This window comes from Saimiri boliviensis, chromosome 1 (genome assembly GCF_048565385.1).
Source record: "Saimiri boliviensis isolate mSaiBol1 chromosome 1, mSaiBol1.pri, whole genome shotgun sequence".
NCBI classification, from domain to species: Eukaryota; Metazoa; Chordata; class Mammalia; order Primates; family Cebidae; genus Saimiri; species Saimiri boliviensis.
The window spans coordinates 275,344,205-275,351,868 of NC_133449.1; the positions used below are offsets into that span (position 1 = coordinate 275,344,205).

Here is a 7,664-nt window from a genome sequence, read left to right on the forward strand (position 1 = left end):
GTGATCTATCAAATCATGACAATCCCAAATTTCAAGGTAAGTATGTCTAGAAATATAATCCTTGGTTAGGATAACCCTTGATATCTAATAATGAACATATCTAATACATAATAAAATATTTATTAATATATGTGTCTTGTTATTTAATGACATTGGAAAGAAAAATCCAGAGAATTGTGCAGTGGTTTCACCCTATCCATGTACCCCATATATTTACATATATTCACATGCAAACCAGAATAATTTTCTTTTTACCTCTAGTTCCTTTCCATCCTAGTTTACTTTGTTCTTCATTTTTATATTTGCTATATGACTGACTGAATGATGCCTCTACGGTTATTAGCTGCCTATGTATACAGTAGAAATTAATCGCATCACAGTTGTTTAAAAGTATTGCAGCATCAAATATTCTCGAAAGCATTTGCAGGCTTAATGTTGTGCAAAATGATCTATTAACTATAACTATATTAAGCCTATGTTGTCTTTATGCTGAAACGGAACAATTTTTCAGCTTGATAGAAAAATGCACTAAATATCTTCAAAGTACACTTTCTTAGGGTGTATGGATTGATATTATAACAATCAATTTCCCCTCATAACAATAACATAATTTTTCATGGCTTCTTTCATTTATATTATGTTTCATTTACAATCTTGTTTCAAATGGGGGAGTATGCAAAACTACTGAATTTCTCTTCGTATAACATAATGAAAGCATTTATTTATTATTTTTAATGGAATGTATTTTAAAAATTACTTAAAATAATTAGAGGAATAAAATTGGTAGGTTTTAGTTTACATGGGGCTTTTCAAGTTGTTGATAAAAATATTAAGAAACAATTGACTTTACATGCATACATCCCATCCATTAATGTTTATTTTGTACTTTTATAAGCCAAGTACAACACAGATGTTCCCAAGAAGCTTATGTTATTTTGAGAAATGACAAGTAAACAAAGTGAGTAACTGATCAATTACCCAAATGACAAAGATAAGTCTGGGATTCAACCTCTGAAAATAATTTCAAAAGGGTAATGTGATTAAAGGTGAGAGCAAATACAGACAAGTTTGGTATCTGGCAGGGTTCTCTCACCATTTCCTACATATGCTAAAATATGAATGATAAAGCAGCAGCCAGAAAAAGTACTGGTAGAAAGACTGTTCAAGAAGTGGAAATAGATAATACCACATTTTGTGCCAGATATGCCAAGTTGTCTTCCAATATTGGATCTATTCTTTCTCCATAGAGCTACCACAATATATTGCTTCTGCACACATTTTTAGCCAAGAATGAATCACCTTCTCTGTTTGAGGACACTGGTTTTAGTGTTTATGACATAGTTTTGTGTCTCCTTCAAATATTAGCCCATATTCCACCTCCAAGGGCCCTTTATCATCCACACACCATGTAGTTAGGAAAGCAGACGGTAGAGATGTGATTAGAAGATCATTGAGAACATGGATTAAAAAAATCGTGTCTCTCTATGGAAGCAACAGGAAGGAAAGTAGTTGTGCTTGTCATTTTGATGTCAGCAGCGGCCCATCTGGAGCAGCTGCTGCCATAATGCTGCTGTACCAGTGGTGGTGGCTCAAGCAGGTACAGGAGCAGCAGTGGTGACAATGGGTCCCCTTTGCTCTGTGTCCCTGTGGCAGAAGATCGTGCTACTCCGACCCCTTACAAGGCCAGTCAGGACCCGGTCCCAGTCCTGGAGCCTTTGTTGCCAGGAGAACCTCACTTTCTTCCACATCCTGGAAGCCGACGAGCACCTGCCTAAAGTCTCAGCTGGGACTTGCAGGGCTGGCCCACAGGGTGTCAGATTTGTTTGTGCGGGGATGGTGGGGGGACTTCGGGACACCTGCACCATTCTGGAGTAGACACAAAGAGGAAGTGGTCAATCCCCAGAGCCCGCCCCTGAGAGACCCCAGAGTCTGCTACCCAGACCACAGGGCCACCACGATGGGGACAGGCTGAGCTACCCACTGGCAGTGGAGCAGTGCAGTCAGGCCCAGAGAGGACAGAGAGCAGCCCAATGAGAGCCTGGAGCCCCGGCCCAGGCTGTGAGGAGGCCTGGCCAGGGACGCCTGCACGCTCCACCTAGTGCCCTCCCACCCCTCCCCCTCTCAGGCACAGGACCCAGGCGTCTCTGCACTCTGCACCCTTGGGAACCTGGGAAGGCCTCCTTTCCCCCAGAGGCTTGCAGGTGTCTGCTCCTACTGCCTGGACTCTTCCCACTCATGGTGCCTGCTCTGATTTCAGAGTGGGGGTGGGGTTGAGCCCAGGTGCCGTCACAGCCTGGCTGGGTGTACGCATGCTCAGGGTATCACTGACATGCCAGCCCCTGCAGCCTTGGCTCTCTCCAGACTTTGGGCACTAGGCAGCAACAAATGCAGGGGGAAATAGAGGGGTGTGTGTGACAGAAGCTCAGCACTAGCCTGCTTGTGCTCATTGGCACGAGAAGCCTGGGCACCACGGATGGCAGTGGCAGGCAGACAGGCTCCTGAGGGAACTGGGCTGGCCCCTGGTGAGGTCCTACTTTCAAGTTAGGAAAGGCCTGAAGCCAAAGGCTGGGCTCCCAGTCCCCTGGACCAGAGTGGGAACCTGTGGTGCATTCCTTGGCACACCCGTGGCCACCCATGGACCTATCTGTGTGCACTTCCTCCACTCTGAGGGCCATAAAAGCTCTAGGCTCAGCCAGAGCTGAACAGATAATAGGTGGACCAGCTGCAAAGAAGAGCTACCCTCTTTGCTGAGAGCTGAACAATCACTGGCATGACCTGTCTAGAAGAGAGGACCCCCCCCTCTCTATTGGGACACCCTGTCGGTAGAAAGGAGCTTCCCCCTGTGGATCTTCTCTGAGCTGAAGATAAGACCTCTGGGTCTCATCTTCTCAAGATAAAGCTCCTCTTCATCTTGCTCACCCTCTACTTGTCTGTGTACCTCATTCTTCTCGATGGCAGGACAAGAACTTGGGATCCACTGAATGGTGAGGCTAAAAGAGCCATAACACAAACAGGGCTGAAACTTGCTCCTTACTCGCCACTTCGCAAGCAAAGAAAACGAGAGGAGTTGCAGCTCTTCAGGATCCCAGACCTGGAAGCACCCTGAGCCAGGCCTGTAGCTCCCTCTTTGGAGTCCTGTGGTTCCTGGTATCTCTAAGCTTCCAGGTACCACCTTGTTTCCCAGTGCCAGCTGTGGAAGCTGCTTCCAGTGTGCCTGGTTCTGCCACAGCCTCACAGAGAGCCAGCACCCATGCCAGGACCTGGAGATGCCTGTGTTACTGCATCAGCAAGCCTGTCTGGCTGTGCACAGTGGCTGAGCCCCATGCTTGCTCGCACACCCCTCACTCTTCCATGGCTGACTCACCCTCGGCAGGTGTGGGATCCAGGCTGGTAGAATGGGCTGAGTACAGCCTGCCATGTTGAGTGGGTAAAATGAGCCCAGTGGGTCTGAGCAAAACTCGGGCAAAGGCACCACTGGCCACAGAGGTTTCCAGCCAGAAAAGTGACAGCCCAAGGATCCTGTAACAATCTGGAAAAAGGCAAAAACAGAAAAAAAAAAAAAAAAAAAAAAAAAAAAAAAAAAAAAAAAAAAAAAAAAAAAAAAAACTGAAAAATACCAGCATGAGAAAAAAATAAAAATGTTATAAATTCTACATTTTTCTTGTCTTTATGTTAGGAAAATTATCCCTTCCTATTTGTATTACCAGTGGAGCTGATGTCATTGAGAAGCTAACTAGGCCTCCGAAAAAATGCATGCACCTCCTTGCCAGCTGGTATTACTAAAGGCTATTTTATTTTTATTGTATTCCTGTGCACTCTTGTTGACTATTCAAATTTAAGTTAGGAAAAAGTAGCAGGGTGACCAAGAGAGGCTTGTATCATATCTTAGCAGCAGCTAATCAGTTTAGAGGGAATCTCTAAGAGAAAGGCAAGCAAGAAAAGAAGGAAGCATAAACATACACAGGGTGTTATGTTTTAAGTTAGAACTATTTATTAAGGATAACCCTTATTCTGGCTGTACTATTGTTACAGAAGGTAGTTAGGCAGAAGTGAGCAGGCAGAAGAGACACCCACCCTACACCAGGAATGTCAGGCAACCATTAGGTGATGGTCAAGGGTTGTTAAACTGTCTTCGTAAAATAGCATTTGGTTGCAGGTCGTTCCAGGGAAAGGCAGTTTCCCAATAGACAGCTGCTTTGGGATAAAATCTCAGGAATTGGGCAAGTGGGCTCAAGCATGCAAGCTAAGAGTTAAAATGATAGTTTCACTGGCATGTGAATTCCTCTAGGGACACTCCACTGGTAAGGGGAAAATGCCTCAAGTGAACATGTGTACAACTTCCGTAAACACATTTCCCCTATGGCCCATCCTAAGTGTTGGCAGGCTACTGAGGATGCAAACTGCCAACATACAAAGCCCCAAGTTAAAGGTCAAACAATGCACGTGAATCCCTGAAGTAGCTTGCTTGGCCCTTTTCCAAGTGTACTTTACTTCCTTTCATTTCTGCTCTAAAACTTTTTAACAAATTTTAACTTCTGCTCTAAATCTTGCCTTAGTCTCTCTCTCTGCTTTATGCTTCTTGGTCAACTTGTTTCTTCTGAGGAGGCATGAATTGAGGTTTCTGCAGATCCACACAGATTTGCTGCTGCTAACACTATGAAGTAGTAAAAGAAGAAAGAAAAACTGCATGTCATTACTGCAAGAAGCCAGAATACTGGATGAGGGATTGTAGAAAAGAGACCCTGGGAAATATAGACACAGCAGAAACAAAGGATTTAGGAAAGCCCAGAAGGACAAAACTCCACTACAGAAACAGCTTAAAATTTATGGATCTGGAAAATCTCAGAGCTAGAAACTGTACATGAATGTTTACATTCATTTGTTCATGAAATGTCTCAGTAATATTCCTTTGTGCTAATTTGCCCTGGCATTTTCTGGTAGATGCTGGTGCTGTAATTCCTCAGAAATTTCTTGCTTTTAATCTGATGATAAATCAAGATTGGTTTTTGGTATTTTAAGTAAACCTCAAACTTTTTCCTTCTATTTTTTTCTTTTTACTCTTGGGATATTTCATACAAATACTTCTAAATGAGGGACCTGCTTGATTGCTTTCTCTTGATTCTCCTGTAAATCAACTGGAGCAGTATCTGCTGTGAAAGTTGAAGGCTACCACATTCAGTACTCCAGATGAAATGTTTATAGAACTCCCTGGGGTAAAAAGCCATCTGATTTGGTTATTTTGTCTCTTCTGAAAGGAAAAGGCTAGGAAAGAGAATGTCAGTCTCACACTGTTGTAAAAATACCCTGAATGGAAACAAACTGATGAACCACTTTGGGCCCTGGGAAGTAATACTTGTTTAATCTTATATACAAAACCAATAAAAACAGGTTAATAGTAAACAATAAGCCATGGTTATGTGTAAGATGATATACTTTGTCAAAAGCTCATTAGAAAGAAAAAGACAGTTATCAAAGAATTAGAAAACAAGGGATAAATAGAAAGGCCACTCAGCCAGAATACTCCCTTATTTCCAGTAAAAAAAAAGAATGGTGGTCACCATTCAACCACTACTTGTATGGATTTGTAGGAGACCTTACTGAAACAAATAAATGTGTTGGCTTGCTAAATGCTAAACTTTCTACCCTGTAACTATTCTGACTTTCTTACCATCATCTGCAAAGCTTTTCTCTGTAGTTAATCTATGTTTTGCATTCTTCACCTCACCTCTGCCACCCCTCTGTTTTCTCTAGCAGATAACTCTAAAATCTCTCAGGAATTTACTTAAAAAGGAATCTAGTATTTAGGATAAAGGATTCATCAAAGGTTTCAACGTTTGTTTTTAGTCATTTACAGGAAACCTTAGAGAAATTTGTCCCATGAGAGGGATTTATAATTATTTCATGCATAAATAATTTGCAGGTGCCTAGGAAACCAAAGAGCAAAGCAAAACTGATTCATTGACATAATTCATTGCTTCACAGGGGAAAGAGGACTCATTAGACAAATTACAATATTGCCAAAGTGGAGTAAAATATTTAGAGCATTTGTTATCAGGAGAAAGCAGCAAAGCATTCAAATCTGAGTTAGCCAATTCAGAAAAAAAGACAGCAAACCAACATAAAAAACAGCTTAGACAGTTTTTGGGATGAGTAGGATATTGTAGACTGTGAATAAATTTCAATATTATTTATCTTATATTTTCTTTTTTGTACTTTAATAAATTTGTTTTCTTCGGCTTTCTTGGAATATAATTGACAGATAAAAACTATATATATATATATATATATATATATATATATATATTTAAGGTATACAATGTGTTGTTTTGACATATATATGCATTATGAGATGCTATTACAATCAAGCTAATTAATTAATTATTGCCTCACATAGTTATATTAATGTGGGGTTGTGTGAAAACGTAAGATCTACTCTTAAAGTTCAAGTATACAATAGGGTATTATTAACTACAGTTGCCATATTGTACATTATGTTAGCTCTCCAGAATTCATTTATCCTGCAAAGCTGAAACTTTGTGTCTTATGACCAACATCCATCCATTCTCCCCATCCTCCACCCTCCATACCCTGGTAATTACCATTCTACTCTCTACATCTATGAGTTCCATTTTTTAGATCATGTGGTTTTTGTCTTTCTGTGTCTGGCTTATTTCATGGAGCATAATGTTCTCCTGACCAATCCATGTTGCTGCAAATGACAAGATTTCCTTCCTTTTTAGGGCTGAATAATATTCGTGTGTGTGTGTGTGAGTGTGTGTGTGTGTGTACATACATATATTTATCTGTTGATAAATACTTAGATTGATTCCATATCTTGGCCATTGTGACTAAATGCTACAGTAAATATGAGAGTGCATATAACTCTTTAAGATACTGATGGTGTTTCCTTTAGATATCTATTAAGAAGTTGGATTTCTGAATAGTATGGTAGTTCTATTTCTGATGCTCCCATACTGTTTTTATAATTACTGTCTCAGTTTTTGTGGAGTAGGTAAAACCACTAATAGAGCAGTTAATACTTGATAATTCCCCACAACCTCTGAACCAGTTCTCAGGCTCTGAAAACTTTCAAACAATCTAAGTTGACGGGTGTCTCTTCCTCAACTTTGGGAATTCCAAAACTTGAGAAAACTTTACATTAGATTTTTCAAGAGAATAAAAGTCCTGCTAGTAAAATTTCAACTTAAAGCTGACAGTATTGTAGAGATCAGTAGTTTGTTTTTTAGTTGTAGATGTAGTGGCACTGGAATTGCTTGAATGCTTAAAAGTTTGCAAGTAGCACTCACACTGTTTTACAAACCTCAAACAGTACCTTAGATATCTTCAAAATTTTCTTAAAGTTCAGCAGACTAAATATTTCTCAGTGTACCCTGAAGTCTTGTCTTTTTCAAAATCTAGTTGCAAGACAGTGGTAAAGCCTCTCTCGATAGAGAAAGTCCTACATTTATCATATCAGAGCATACACAATCATAAGGAGAATATTTATTTTTATTGTAATCTAGTAATTTTGAAACTGTTTGTAAACTCCTGTTAATGATCATATTCATTTAACTTCAGTCCTTTGGACAAGTAAAATGGATGAATCACACTCAACAAAACAAAACGTGTTGGCTAAGATTCAACAATCTACTGGGTTAAATGGC

At 40.3% G+C, this 7,664-nt stretch overlaps 1 long non-coding RNA gene across 2 annotated transcripts in view; it reads left to right on the forward strand.

Annotated features, from left to right (window-relative positions):
- LOC141583539 (uncharacterized) overlaps nucleotides 1-3,616 on the forward strand; it is an 85,187-nt gene extending 81,571 nt beyond the window's left edge. For both annotated transcript variants that reach the window (XR_012516189.1, XR_012516188.1), the window contains exon 2: nucleotides 3,540-3,616. This is a non-coding gene — a long non-coding RNA (uncharacterized LOC141583539). The remainder of the gene's footprint in view (nucleotides 1-3,539) is intronic.
- Nucleotides 3,617-7,664: the final 4,048 nt, after the last annotated feature.